This window comes from Ornithorhynchus anatinus, chromosome 20 (genome assembly GCF_004115215.2).
Source record: "Ornithorhynchus anatinus isolate Pmale09 chromosome 20, mOrnAna1.pri.v4, whole genome shotgun sequence".
Classification (NCBI taxonomy): Eukaryota; Metazoa; Chordata; class Mammalia; order Monotremata; family Ornithorhynchidae; genus Ornithorhynchus; species Ornithorhynchus anatinus.
The window spans coordinates 8,135,564-8,151,623 of record NC_041747.1 but is presented as its reverse complement, the minus strand read 5'-3'; the positions used below and the strand labels follow the sequence as shown (position 1 = coordinate 8,151,623).

The following is a 16,060-nucleotide window of genomic DNA, read 5'->3' as shown; positions in this document are numbered from 1 at the left end:
TGTCAATACCGCCCCCTTAACCCCCCTCCGCCCCCCCGTCTCGTCCACCCATGCTCATGCGCAATACCCCGCCTCAGCCCCCAACCCCCTGCGTCCCTGGCACATGCGCAATACGCTCTCCCCGCCGCCGTCTCCCTCCCCACCCTATGCACTTGCGCATGCGCACCCTTCCGCTCCATTTAGCGACAGAGATGGGACGTCGTTAGCAGCGGCGACGGCGACAGTGCCTAGGTAGCCGTTTACTGGACTGCTCAAGGTAAAGGAATGTGGGGTTAAATAAGTCATCGGGAGAGGAACAGAAACGACTCACCGGAAAACGTTAAGCAGCAACAATATGTAATCTTCAGATATGTATGTAGATGTGCTTGTGTATATATATATATGTCCATATATACATGCATATACCCTCAGCATGGGGATTTGCCCTCATATAGCGCGGGCTGCAGCAAAGGGAGGCATTTCGGTCGGAATCGGAGCCTTTGCCCAGGTTGGAAGAGGGCAAAGTGATGGACAAGTGGCCCTTTGGGCTGCCCATTTTGTGGGGCACGTGCTCAGGTAGTCAGAAGGGTTTTATTGAACGTCTTTCCTTTGACAGATGCCTTTCTGACCGGTTCTGGAGGGGGTGGGTATGCACCTCACAGCTTCCATTTTCCCTAACTTTTGCGGTGTGACTGCCTTCAGAAGTTATGACGACTTCTGTGGGGTGAAGACAGCCAGTTTTAATGTGAGAATCGCTACAGCGGGGTAACAGGTACGGTGGAGCTCTGCCTCAGTCGTCTTGACTTCCAATATTTTGGGGCCTCCCTTCCTTGGTTGCCCGGGGAAGTCGCACCATTTTCACCTTGATGGGATTCCATATTTCATGCTCCCGTTTTTCTGGGAATATGCGTCGTCAGCAGCATTTGTCGAGGGAAAAATTTAGAGACTGTTTCGGGTCCCCATTTTCTTTCCTATTAAAGCGATCCCTAAATTGTCTTACCAGTCTCACAGTTTCATTTCTGGTGTGGCAAAGCGATGCCGCCTATTAACTCGGGCAACAAACTGAAAACTGCTTACTAGCCCTGTCATTTTCGATGTTGTTGACTCCCAAATGAAGTGGCAGGTTTGAAATCATTGGATAATGATTTCAGTCGATAATGACACTGCAATACAAAAAGTGGATCTCCTTGCCTTTGGCCTAAAAAAACAACAATAGATGCCTCCACGTATATCTGTTCACATAATTTATCATGGGTTTTACTATCAGTTTAATATATTGCACGTATTATCTTTAATAGTTCCAAGGTGTTTGGAAAATGATGCTTCATTTTGTTAAGAGAAAGCAGAAAAAAGCATTTATTAGTTTCTTTTCTGAGAGGGCAACTAATGATGTAATAAAAATCTCCTAGTGCTAAAATTGAGGGAATGGCTAGTTAGCCTCTTGCTAAGTCATTTTCCAGCTTCTTGCCCAGGATGAGTATTGGTTTGTGCCAGGTAATAAAAAAATGCATATATATATATATATTCCTTGGGGAGGATGAGTTGGAAAATAATGTAAGGATAGCAATAATAGAATGGTTGTTGTTTCCACAATTCTATTTGGGCCTAGTAAGTTGGTGAATTGCATAAATTCACAGCTTAGTAAACACCTACCCAATCCCTTCCCAATTTTGTTTTCTAATGTTAAGAGGATCCTGACAAGTTTATAAATAGGTATGAAGTATAAAGTAACTATTAAGAATAAACTGTGTCCTATCCAGTTCCAAATCAGTAGTAATGAGATCAGTACCACGTACTTACCAAACTACAGCCTTTGAATAAAGGTGCCTGGTAAATTTAAATTTAAAAAGGGGGGTTGAGGAAGTTATTACTTCGGCTCTCCAAACTGTATTCAGATGAGACGGTTGAAAAAGACGGCCTGTTAAAACTAAAAATCCCATCTCAGGCCATTTCTCTCCACTAGGGGGTGCAAAATCCTGAGCCACGAATCACTTTAAAAAAAAATAAATGCCTAAATTTTCGAAAACCAGATTCAGAAATAAGAATCTTTTTAATGTATTTCCCTTTCGACTGCAAGTGCAATGGGGCTTTCTTGGTGCATAGAGAGAGTGAGAGGTGCTTTATTTAAAAAGAATGTACCCAAATAATTTATTAAATTGGGCAGATTATTGTTTTTCAAATCTTTTCTTTATCTGAAGAATGTATCCCTCACCTAATCCCTGTCCCTTTCGATAATCCTTTCTCGTTTCTATTCAGGAATGATACTTTGGACAAATATTTGAAGTTGTTGATCAACATGGGCAGTATAGAAAACTGAGATGATCAATCTTTTTACTTTTTTTCTAGGAAGTGAATTACCATTAAAATAACTGAACTCGAATTGGCCTTAGTGAGACAAATGATGAAATATTGTGACAATATGATCTTCTTGAGCATTTTATGATTAGAGATTTTCAATGAAACTAAAGTTCATTCAGGAAATTCAGGAATGTATGAGGGACTGGTAAATCAGGAGTTCAGCAGTAACGTTTTTCATTCCTGGGATGCTGTACTTAATTGTATCACCTCAGATTCCTTCAATCTGTCCATCAGCACTTCTTTACTTTGGACTGAACTTTAAAAACTCTTGCTTTCATCTCTGCTTCTATGGGACAAGTAGAGCACAACATTTGTAGGCTTTTGAAAAAAAGAATCTGGAGAGATAGTAGCATCTTTGTAGACTGTTGTTCTTTCTGACCATATTTATGTAACATGCAGGAGCATGTATCATGCTTTCTGAGCTTTATCATTTAATCTGGTAATTAGTTTTTCTGCAAATACAGAATTTACAAGGGATACATCCCTAGATCTAGGCAACGATTCACCTAACAGATGGGAATTGCTTTGCTCTGTGTTAAGAATTTGTAAAATAAAACTTTGGTAATTTATTAAAATGCCCATAATTTACCAGGTAATTGCTAATGAACTTTTTAAAACCTGTTTGAACAGTGAGTGTTTGGTGGTTTAGGTTTGGTCATATTCTTTTCCAAACCCTCTCCTCTTTCTGGCATCTCCACTGTCTTTCTTGTCCCACACTTCTCCCTCTTTTGATTATTCAAATGCAGCACATTACTAGGCCTCGGTGACTCGCTCAGCAATATTTCACATACCCTCTCCTCCTAAATGCTTCCTCTGATTCCACTTAATTTCCTATACCGAACTTCAGAAGATGTGCCTATGAGGCTGATTAGGGGTCAGCTACAGTCAAATTATGACATCACTAATTATTTTCTTTATTATTGGCAAAGTTGCTCAGTAACACCAAAGGCACAGATCCTTTAGTTACTTATCCAAGAAAATGATGGAGCAAGATTTTTTTAGATGGTAAGCTCCTCTAGAGTGTAAGCTCCTTGAAGGCAATTCTGCTGTACCGTCATCTTTCAAGCACTAGGTAGAGAGACTGCCCACAGTAAGCACTTACATACCATTGATTGGTTGATTCACATAGTCTTAACTCCCTAGTCTACCTGCTATTATTATCAATTACATTTCATTGATTTTCCATAGTATCTGTTTCTCCCTGGCAAAAAGAACAAAGTTCAGTCTCTGCTCTGAATATATTAGTATTCTACTCTGGGTTCAAGATAGAAAAATAGGTATTCATTTCCTTTTTTGTGCATGTCATAGATAAGACATGATTTACACAGCTTTTCTCACCCAAGAATAAAGTCTTTCCAGAAGTAAGTTTGAGGTTGATTACAAATGGGGTAAGGAGAAAAGGAGGTGGGTTGGTGGATGTATTTTATTATTACATCCTTCTCCTGTGTTCAGCTGAGAAAAATGCTTGGGGAAATGTCATGGGCTGGGAGATTGAGTCCTGCAATAATTTTTCATGAGTTTTAAAGAATATACTCTGATATCATCAATGGTACTGTGTACTAATTAAGTGTTTATACTCAAACTACATCCTTTGTGGCTTTGGAACTTTAGACATCAAAATGTAGTAAACTTTGCTCTTCCCATGCCAGCTTCTCTAAGCTGTTTTTCTCTTCCTTCCTCCTGTCTCTCCCAACCACCAGACATTCCTAGGTGGAGGTTTCAACCTGCCACCTGAAAAATTATTTAATCAATGCTATTTATTGAGCACTTATAGAAAAGCTTCTGATGGGATTCAGTGGTGCTCTCCAACAGGTAGTTGTATTACTATCAATCAATCATATTTATTGAGCTCTTACTCTGTACACTGCACTGTACTAAACACTTGGGAGAATACAACAGAGTTGGTAGACATGTTCACTGCCCACACTGAGCTCACAGTCTAGAGGGGGAGACAGACAGTAATATAAATTAGTTACAGATATTCATTCAGTTCTATTTATTGTTTACTGTGTGCAGGGCACTGTGCTAAGTACTTGGGAGAGTATGATATAACAATAAACAGACACATTCCCTGCCCATAATGAGCTTACTGTGGGGCTGAGCCTAATAGTATTTATTAATACTTACTGGTTAAGATCACTGAACTAACTGCTGGGAGTGAATACACAGGTGGGAATTAAACATGGTCTCTGTCCCTTGGAGGGTCTCAGAAACTAAGTCAAGGAGGACGAAAGGAGAGGCTGCTCAGCTTCCTCCTCCTGCTCTTCTCTCCAGAAGCAGCAGTACTGGCCTTTCCAAGATTGTGTCTTGGTTTTTGGGTGTTGGAATCCTTGAAGCAGCTGCTCTGGGTCCTGCTGCCATGGCATGAATGGCTGAGGGAAAGTGAGCAGCAGTGACAGCTAGGTCATTGTTCTATAGAGGTGTTCATGTATGAGTGTTCATATAACATATAAATACCACAAATACAAATTACCACAGTTATTAGATGTGTGTCAGCCCCTGGAGGCCTGGTACCTTGTAGGCCCCACCTTCACACTGTGTAATACCTCCCCTCATCCCCCACCCTTCACCCTTCCCCCAAAGTGGCCCTTCTGATGGAACCCCCAGCCTTTCACTCCTAATATAGCTCTGTTGTCACCCAGTATTCCAAAATCTATCCAGTGGAGGGATCCAATAAAATAGAATCTGTGAGCTTTAGCAGCAGGCGACCTGGGGTGGGAGGAGTGATCACTCCATTGCTTAGAGCCTGTGTTTCAAATTTCTGAGATTGATTTTAAGTGGGGAGACAGTGTGGCCTAGTTGATAGAGCACAGGCCTGGGAGTCAGAAGACCTGGGCTCTAATCCCAGCTTCATCACTGATCTGCTATGTGGCCTTAGGCAAGTCACCTAATTTCTCTGTTCCTAAATTCCCTCATGTAAAGCAAATATAGAGACTATGAGTCCCATGTGGGACATGTACTGTGTCCAACCTGATTAACTTGTATGTACCCCAGTGCTTAATATAATGCCTGACACAGAATAAGGGCTTAATAAATACAATTTTTAAAGTGATTACTAGAGTCAGTGAATTTACTCATTCCTGATTTTCAGCAACATTTCACTAAATGACTCAGTTCAAATGAGACTTTAGAAATATCAAGTTCAGTTGTGTTCTGCTCTCCTCTGTCCTCCCCAAATTTTTTTCCACCTCCCATTGAGACTTAAAAACTTCTAAGAAAAAAATACCAACACATAGAAAAATACTGACATCAAGACAAGTATCTGATTTTTTTTAATCCTTCCACTGAATATTAAAACAAGGGCCTCATTTTAATATCTTTGCATAGTATTCACAAGAATTGCTACATATTTTTCAGGCCCTAACAGACTAAGGAGAAAAATGTTATTGCCCAACATCCTAGGGTAGACAAAAGAAAAAAAATACAGACCAGATGAGCAAAATGGAGTTTACTGCCTGCTGGGAAAACTGCTACCAGCACTTAATAATAATGGGTGCATTGACTGACTGGTGCATTTGACCTAAGGCTGAAAGAAAACTGGTTTCCTGTCTCCCTTTCCTAATAAACAGCACCAAGCAGCAGCAGGAATGGATGATTTGTCCATCCTCCTGCTGTTTTGCTAAATGCTTCCTCTGATTCCACTTATTTCCTATACCGAACTTCAGAAGATGTGCCTATGAGGCTGATTAGGGGTCAGCTACAGTCAAATTATGACAACTCTTTTGAGATCTGGGTTGGTTTTAGAGTTAGTCAACCATGCGTATGGTGTTTTTTTTTCTTCTTCTATGCTATTGAGGAGGGGAAAAGCAGTAAGGAGATCTACAGAGAGACAGCGAGAGAGAAAAAGAAACATGGAAAAACATGGTAGGGGGTTGGAGGGAAAGGGAAAAAAATGTGTTATGTCCTAATCCAGGCTTGGTGAATTTATATGAAAAAAAACAAAACCCAAAAGATCCATATCTGAAAATATTAACCTTCTGGATGTGGTTACTCAAGGAGGTACTGAATGCATGCAGTGTTAAAAAGAGTGATCCATCTCAGATCTGACACATTTGCCTTTAATGTATATAACTTGCTTCAGTTTCTCATAAAGTATAAAAAATTCTCCAACATGAGGACTTTTAAAATCCCATTTCAGAGCACCCCCCCACCCTGCACACACGTATGGCTTTGGTACTTGAATAGGATGCCTATGGACACATATGAGACTTAAAAGGCCAATGTGAGACCCAGAGTTTAAACCCCACGCAAAGACTGTCCTTTGTTGTGCTGTGTGTTTGCTGTTTCCAGAACCTGGCAAGGTTTTTGTTTTTGCCTCCTTATTTCACCATCCTCTCAAAAGGAACTGCTCTTTTCTTGATTATGGTGCACCATGCAGAGATGCTGTATTATCTGAGTCTGCAATATCTCAGCCTTTAAATGCTTTCTCTGTCCCACTTGCTTTTGCTAGCTCAATTTCAGCAGTTTGGGAAAAGCAACCCCTAACGTGTGATATCAGAGGGGTTGGATCTATGGACATGGATTTATAAAACAATAATAATTATGGTATTTGTTAAGCACTTACTACATGCTAAGCACTGTTGTAAGCGCTGAGCACAGTTGCCCATTCTCTATTCTGTTATGTAAGCTGACAGAAGACTGCTAATTGGACATTCCCAGAATTGCCTCCGCATAGTTGTAAATAAGCTCAGAATCCACTTGGGAAATTGTTTCTGCTCCCAGCAGGGTCAATAAATGTTCTCATTATCAAGGAGTGCTGGTTTTTTTTCTAATATTGATGGGTATGATTTTTTTTAAATCCAGAAGCAGCCAAAAAATAACCACAAATTTACTTTATGTGTAAGCTTCAGGAAATATATCAGACTTTGTTATCTTAAATGGAGCCGAACGCACCCAGGCCAAAGCCCAAATGACATCAGCTCACCCTCCCACTTTCCAAAGCCAGTCTGGTTCCAGACCAGCCCAAGACATGGGGTTTTGGCCCAGAGTGGGGAACTGAAATGCCCCAGTTCAGCTGGCATTGTGGCCCAACCCTAGGTCAGTACCAGCAGTGAGGGCTTTTCCAAGATGTTCAGGTCCACTCTAAGGGGGATGCTTTTTTGCTGCTGTCAATGAATCTAACTCATTAATACCATCTTGACTGGGTCATTTTAGTAGTAGTAATAGTAACAGCAGCATTTAGTAGTAGTAGTAATAGTAATTGTTAAACCTTTACTATGTGCTAAGCACTGGGGTCTAAGCAAGATAATTAGGTTCCACATGGGGCTCACGGTCTAAATAGGAAGGTGACCAAGTATTGAATCTCCTGTTTTGCAGATGAGGGAACTGAGGCACAGAGAAGTTCATTTAATCATATTTATTAAGCACTTACTATGTGCAGGGCACTGTGCTAGGCACTTGGGAGAGATTACTCCACAGCTACATGCTAGAGCTGAGATTATAACCCAGGTCCTCTTATTCCCAGGCCCATGCTCTTTTCACTAGGTCATGCTGCTTAGTGAGCACCCACTGTATACAGTGAACTGCAGTAAGCTCTTGAGCAGTTCAGGATAATGAAATGACAGATTCCCTGTCCACAAAGAACTTTCACTCTATCAGGGAACACAGGCATAAAACTATCACAACAAGAAGCAGCCTGACCTAGTAGATAGAGTATGGGCCTTGGAGTCAGAAGGACCTGGGTTCTAATCCTGGCTCCGCCACTTGTCTGGTGTGTGACCTTGGGCAAGTCACATACATTTCTCTGTGCCTCCGTATCCTCATTTGTAAAATGGGGACTAAGACTAGGAGCCATCTGTGGGACAGGGACCTTTTCCAACCCAATTACCTTGTATCTACCCTAGTGCTTGGTACAGTGCTTGGCACATAGTAAGTACTTAACAAATAGCACTCTTATTGTTATTTTGTGGAGGAGAGAGCCAGTCATGTGTGTGTAAGTGAAGGGGATGAAGTGGGCCTAAGAGTGTGTAAGTGGTAGGTGGGGCTGTGATTATAGCTGTTTGGGGGCAGCATTCCCTCTTCACCCAACTTCTAGCTCATAAGGTCCAGATTCAGGGTAGAGCATGGAAGAGGCTGGCTTAGCACCAGCCCAGTTCAGTTCTCCTCATTCCCCTTGCCAGTTTGAGGCCTCTTGACTCCCCTGTCCCAGTTGGTGGGGAGTGTTGATGTGACTGCAACAGGCCCAGAACCCACAGCCCTGAATTCAGCAGCACCAATGTTTACAGTATTAGGCATTCACCGGGGCCTGGGGGCTTTTGGGGTTGAGGAGTGGCTGTTCCACATGTGCAATTACTAATGAACGGTCATTGACAAGGGACCTCCAGGTATTTCTATAGAAGATATGGTGCCTGGAGGTTAAATCATGCAAGGGGGTTCAGGGCACATCTTCTTTTTTTAAATTTTCTTAAACCACTGGTGTGCTTTTTGTGAAAGGGAAAAATCTATTTGCTGATTTAATATGGGATTTTTGCTCTTGTATTACTGCAACTTTCCAACCCATTAAACTATATAATACACTGTTCAAGAAGTAACTACAACACTGCTGCTTTTCATTAAATCTCACATAGTAAACCAGAGAAAATGGTAAAGCCATTAGTGAGTAAAGTTTCACAGTGATTGGAGTTTTAAAATGTCAAAAAGTGTTTTCAAATGCTACTACAGGAACAAATCCTCTGCTCTTAATTTTTATGTTGCTAAATACATAAAAAAAACTTCAAGTTTTCAGGGGGGAAAAAAATTAAATTTAAAACCTGCTAATGGGGCCCCATAAATTTTATGTTTAAAAACCTTGGAACTTGTTTATTATACTGAATGGTCAATGACAGTTTGGCAAATTATTAATTTTAAATCTCTTTTCTGGATGACAGATTCTTCCAGTGCCAGCCCATTGCGGTGGCCAACTGTTTGACATGTTAGCGCCCAATCTACTAGTGAAATCACCTGCATCAGTGGAGCAATGCGGAATAAAATCTCTCTGTGAGGTAAAATTTCTCTGTGAGGATACAGTCAGTTCCTTCCACAAATGCCCTCGTTCCTAAAACCTTCGGCTATGTCTTCAAGTGTTGTTGTGTGGTGGTGGGTTTAAAAACAACAACAAACAAAAAAAACTTCATCATTATTATTAGATTATTTGTACTTCTTGGGGAAAAATAAGAATACCAAACCTTTATTGAAAGGTTCAGTGCCATCTCTCAGGTGGAAGAATTTGGGAGTTAATCTTTTCAATTCTGCAGATATGAAATAAAACATGCTCCTCTTTGCCAAAGTTTTAACTACCTAGGGAGCAGGAAGAGGGAGAGGAGAGAAACAAGAGGAGAAGGAAAGATTACTAATGGGTATTGTCATTATTATTATTATAAAGTGCTTACATATGCCAGGTACAATTTTAAACACTGAGGTAGATACAAAGTGGTGGATGCAGTCCCTGTCCCACATGGGGCTCACAGGCTTAATCCCCATTATACAGATGAGGGAACTGAGGCACAGAGAAGTGAAGTGACTTGCCGAGGTCACACAGCAGACAAGTGGTGGCGCCAGAATTAGAATGAAGGTCCTTCTAACTCCCAGGTCCATGCTCTATCCACTAGGCCACACTGCGGCAGAACAGACAGGGAGGGGATGACTGGGGTTTAAGACAATGAGAAAGGTGGACCAGAGAGCCCAAAGGAGCCACCATTGAGAAATTTTACTCTCCTCACAAAGCGTTGATGGATTTCAGATAAATTATATAGAATTCTTTTCTCTTGCACACTTTAAACTTTTTTCACTTTTTAAATAATAAGATTTTAATAAAATCTTATAAAACAGAAAATCCTGCTCAAGAAACATGAAAAGTTGAGGTGGGGAGGCAGTGGTTGAGTTGGGCAGTGGGGGTTATTAAATTAAGAATCAGCTTGAGAACATTCCTTGGAATTGCAGGCTTTGAATCTAAATCAGGTGGACTGAACCTCTCCTTGTATCAGAAGCAGATAAATTGAATACAAGCAATCGCCCTGCAGTATTAGACCCTTGCTGCCTGTGTGAGCACTTAGGACACAACTATATTAACCATGCCAAAGGGAACTTATACGCATGTTTTTAGAACTGCACTCATTTTTTTCAGGAACTCTAATATACTGCCAATGGGCATGGTTGGGAATTTTAAGCATGTTTCCAATTGCTAGCAATTTGCTCACTTGGAGCAGGTTCAAGTGCAAAGATTTCTACCTCTCATTTAAATATGCTCAAATTGTTCATGTAGACATGCCCTGCAGATCTAAGGGCATTTTTCCATAAGGATTCAATTTACCTTTGTATTCTAGGCCACAAATTATGGGACTCAACTAAAATCTAGGAGCAACCAAGAATAGCTCAGCTACTCTAAGAAGTGGTGTGGTCTAGTGACTAAAGTGAATAGATAACTAAACTGAGAATCAAGGTTTTGAGTTTAAATTTTAATTCTTCCATTAGAATGTCTAGAAATGGCAGTGTTTCCTTTAGGAAGGTAAGACAGACCTCATTTCTAAAATAGTTTTTTTAAGTCAAGCCATTTCTCCTGTCCTAAGATTAGTTAATGATGTAATCAGAGGCATAGATGCCCACTTCACAGGGATCTGAGGCTGCAGAAATTCCCCCCTTACTTTTTGAGCTAGACTCCCAGGCTTACTTATCCTAGATCTCTGAAAAGACCTGAGAGTGTCCGGTCATGGCTGAATTGACCCAAGATGGTGGCTTTCTAGTTCTAGGTCTCTGAAGCAGTCCTCATCGCCCCTGAATACCTGCCCTCGTATCGCCCCCTCTCTCAAAATGAAAAGCTATCCTCTAAAATCAGAGTTGCAAAGAAATCAAGCAGTGGCCCTTGTAACTTTCGCTTATTCACAATAGTTGGGTTTTTTTTCAGAATTACAAAAAGTAAAAAGACTTTTGCAACTGTGCATAGAGGTTTGAAAAAGGGGCCACCAGCCTGTGTCCCATTTAGATTTCAGAGTAGTAGAGATATGCCGTACAGGACTGGCAGCAAGCTGTAATTTTTTCCTCCGTCTCCTGTTTGGGGAATGACTGTAAAGAATGAGGTACAAGGCCGCGCAAAGAGCTAAGTGGGACTTGCCTTAGGTGTTCAGGTATGTTGTTTACGGTATTTACTGTGAGCACAGTTAAGTCCTTATTGAGTGCTGAGCATTGTGTGCCTTAGTCATGTGGCTGAACTATTGAGGTTTTCAAATTTCAATGTAGAAGAAAATCTGAAATTGAACATGCTTTAATTATTGTATTAATTTATACTAAATTTTTGCTGCTTCTTGTTTGAAAAGTAGCTAAAACCAAAAGCTAAATGCTTGTGATTTTGGTTATGTAGTTTGCATTTTCACGGTTCTGTATTTTCTTTAGGTCATTGTCCCATTGAGGGGTTTGAAATGGGGTGATGCGAAGAAGATCTTCTTAGGTGGGATCACTTTAGATTACAGTGGCCAGACCCATTTTGGGGTCTTATTGTATTTGTTGAAACAGAATTAATCTGGTATCTTTAAAAAAGATTTGGCCCCCTTTCAGGGTTTTGGGTTAGGTATGAGGAAAAAAATTCTGATAGTAAAAATAGTTAAACTTTAGAATGGTGTACAAGGACGATTTGGAATTTACTTCTTTGGAAGTTTTTAAAACATTCTAACTTGGGTTATTGAAATGTGGACTTTACTGGACTTTACTCTGTGATTTATCTAGATCTTTAGCATCCTGATTCTGTAATTCTTTTTAATCCATAACCAGTATGTGTGTCTATAGAGTTTTCCTTCTCTCCTTCAGACCTTTGTAGCAGATATTTTTGTACAAATAAGATAATTTCTTTTTGGTATTATTTAGATATTTCCCTCATTGCCAATTCTTTGGAGCCAGTAAATATTTCTGTTTAGATACTCTAGTAAAATTTTCTGTATCTTCATCTTCACGAGATCCATATCTTACCTCGTTTTAATCCTTTCTTCACTGGATTTTCCCATTTTTAAATTTCACACCACCATCTTAAATTTTTCATCCCCGTTAAACTCTTATTTATTTTTCATAAAAATAGGTCTTTTTGAAGATTGGCTTTTATTTCACTTGAGTTTTCTGAACATTTTTTCTTTTCCACGGTACCCCTACTTCCTCAAATTTAATTTACCTAGTTTAAAATACATCCTATTTTAAATACACTATATGATAGACACAGCGGATAAATAAAGCAACCATGAGGTATCGACTTGATCTTCATTCTTAAATTATGAAATCTCATTAATAGTCCGTTTATGTTTATAGTCTGTGTATTACTAATCATAGGTAGTCAAGATGGTGGTTTTAGAGTTTCTTTTCTTCATTACTACAAGATTTCACTCACAGTGCAAGGAATATGAAGAAAACAGCCCAACAGTATGTAATTAAATGTAGCGGTAGACTTTTTTTTTCCTTCTACCTTCAGCTCTCTTCCTTACAAACATGGTCCTCCTTTTTCTGGGCAAGCAATCTTAATAGGAGCTGAGACGTTTAAATAACTTTAAGCTAAATGTTTGTATTCAGGAAACAAATGTAAAACTACTGGAAAGGCACTAACAAAGGGAATATATGGACCTGGGCATCTTGAAATATTTAAATATTGTATTGTTTTTGATATTTATATTGATAGAAAATAGAAAGCAATATTGTCCCCATTTAAAGCTGAGCAAGTTAAAGCAAAGGCACTTTATGTGAAAGCACACAATCCAGGCAGAGCTAGAACTAGCACTTGAACTTTCTAAGCTCGGGAAATGTTTAAAAATTCTTATGATGAAAAATACCAGACCAGGCTAGGTGGAAGCACCAGTCTACCAATGTAGCATAGGAATTTTGCCTTAGGTGAATCCTAAGGACTTCTATTAGACCTGATTGGTAGAATGGAGGGGTCTCTGGCACCTTGGAGTAGCCCAGGGATTTCAGGCTTGGGTGGGCAAAGGGAAGCAGATTTTTGATAACCAGCTCAAACTGGCTCAGAGATGATTAGTGGAAAATTTGGGCATGAACATTTGAGAGTGTGGGTTTTGGGGAGGTAAGTGGGGTCAAGGTTGAAACACTTCTCAATTTCCATCTGCCACTTTCCCATCTGGCTCTGAGTGGCTTGACCACTACTCTGACTGACCAGACTCTTCTGGTATTCGGATGGGCTGTTTTAGTTCTACCCATTCTGGGTGTGTGTATTTCTCCCCCCAGCCAAATTCCCAGTTTGGTTATCTAGGAAAATAGATGAAAAACTGCCTGGCCTTGGTTCTCCTTGACAATCTAGTGCCAGTTCTCTTGTGTTTTTGTCCTTCTGAACTTTCATTGTTAATCAAGTCTTCAGTCAAGGCTTGTGGCTTGTTCTGGGTTTTAAAACCATCTGCCTCTTAATAATACATGTAGTGGTATAAAATAGCATTCCCTCTTGGCAGTGACTCTGCACATTTGTTTGAGGCAAAATACCTTTTTTCTAGGCAGACATGAAAGAAGTATTTTATCTTAGAGGTGAATAATTTATTATCCTGAAGAGATTGTGGTTTACTTGCCTTATTCCACTGAAAATTTGGGCTTCAAGTTTTTCATTCAAATCCTTTCATTTTTGCAGTTAACTGTTCAGTTTATGAAACACTACTTCATAATGTTAATGTTGTTTGACCTGAAGAACTAGACACTTATAAACAAATGCAACAGCAAAATCCAAAGTTGCGATGCAAAGCAGTCATTGAAACTTAATTTGATTTTCAAAATGGAATACCAGTTAGCATATATGTTTAACCCCAAATTTAAAAAGACTCCAAAACCTCCAATAAGAAGTTCTATAAGAAACAGTACAGTTACTCTATAGAGTAACCTATTTTTAAAGAAAATTAATGTAAAATAGTAACTCTATTTACTGAAATAGTTTTAGAACAGGCACTGCTGTGGTTCATTACCCCAGGCAGCAGCAAACTTGGGGTTGGAAAAGAGGAGAGCAAGGAAGGAAAGTGAGTTGTGGACCAGGGCTTTTCTCAGTGGATTTCTAAATATAAACTTAATTCTCAGGGATTTTTTTTTCCCCATGGAGTAGTGACTCCGTAAGGAAAATCCTTGAGAATTAAGTTTAAATTTAGATGCAACCAAGGCCCTTCCTGCTCTTTCCTCCCCCTTCTCTCCCCAGTTCATTGCTGCCCAAGGACAGCGAAGTATAGGGTACTACTGCTCCCCAGGGGTCAATTTGTCAGGGGCACTAACCGCAGCGTGCATACCTCTGTTGTTGCAGCCAGGGCAGCCGTGACTGTTTTTAAGAAACCAACCACTGGATAGAGTCCTGGACGGAGTCTTGGTAGCACTTGGGAATCATCTACTTTGGGACTCAGAGCGGCAGCATTCTAGTAACCACTGACTCAGTGAGAATTAATGGAATAGACGGTTCAAAGATAACATTATAACTGATTGTTTTTGACACAAGTTCCTGTACTAACATCAGGTTCATCATTAGCAGAATACTTTATGCCGTTGCCTCGCATAGGTTTTTGGTTTTTTTTACTGTTTAAATATTGCAAAGTTGCATCATAAGCACTAAGTACTAAACAGCACAGTAAGGCTGAGGCAGAGGCTGGGAATCATAACAGCATCACACCCTGACCGACACCCGCGCATATGCACACAACCATCTCTTCCTATTGTGAAATGTATTTGCACCAACTTGTAGAGAATGTTTGTGCCAAAACATAATGTGCAGGGTGTAACAAGAATGTTCCCTAATGCTTCCACCATGTTATAGGCAAACCGAGTAACGAAAGCACAGGTTATAGTGGAAATGACTGTACCTGATTTCCACTAGCTAAATGAGTGAATTAGAGCTGCCAGTACAACAGTCGGCCCCGTATATCTGGGAAAGCCACAAAGTCTAGTCAGTGTAAAACAGTGAGGGAGCTGATGGTGAAAGCTACTATGTAAATACAAAATTAAATTAATAACGATTAGAGTAAGATACAGATGCCTGGCACCGAAGTTTTGCTTTCCATAGAAGCTGATGCTGCAATTTAAGATTTCCTGGTTTTAAACCTAGCAACAATCTAGAGGCGCCATGAATTCAGTCACTGTTTACTGAACCATAGTTGCCCCATATTGGAGGATGCATCTGTACTAGGCTTTTTCAACTGGATGTTTATATCATTGGCAAACAATCCAAAACTGATGTAACATTCTGCAATACTCTTAATAAACAAACTGCACAAATACTATCTGTGCCTGATTCCTTTTTTTTTTTTTTTTTGCCAAGGCATATATGACCAAATTTAGAGGCACCCCTTTTTTATCCTTATGTTTCTCTTCCCGTTAGACCTCAAGCCAGTTTTACTTTACCTAATCATTATCTCTAGGCCTCAGTGTTTTTCCCCCACCTCTACCCTCCCAAGGTAATTGCTAGTTCCTGGTTCGTTTGGTTTAGTGTATCATCTCCAGTTTGAATTCCTAGCTCAAATAGCATCTTCTAGTCCCAAGGACTCTCATTTTAACTTTTGTAGATCTATGTGGATTCTAGGATTGCACTCTGAGAACCCTGAAATAATAAACTATAGCAATAGCAAGCACCATGCTGATTTCCTCATTTGGATGCTTTTTATAGTAGGGATTGTAATTTGGTTAAAATATAAATTTACATTTCTGAAAATTAAATTTCTTTGGTGGTGTGTACATTTCAATCAGTTGTCCTTTAACTTATGTGAAGCTCCTTGAGAGTATTAGACCACATCTAGCAAAATCTCTG

At 40.0% G+C, this 16,060-nt stretch overlaps 1 long non-coding RNA gene across 4 annotated transcripts in view; it reads left to right on the top strand.

Moving 5' to 3' along the window:
• Window positions 1–183: 183 nt before the first annotated feature.
• The window catches only part of LOC103170462, a 44,688-nt gene continuing 28,811 nt past the window's right edge, over window positions 184–16,060 (top strand). For all 4 annotated transcript variants that reach the window (XR_486187.3, XR_005661178.1, XR_003753833.2 and 1 more), the window contains exons 1-2: window positions 184–351; window positions 9,204–9,317. This is a non-coding gene — a long non-coding RNA (uncharacterized LOC103170462). The remainder of the gene's footprint in view (window positions 352–9,203; window positions 9,318–16,060) is intronic.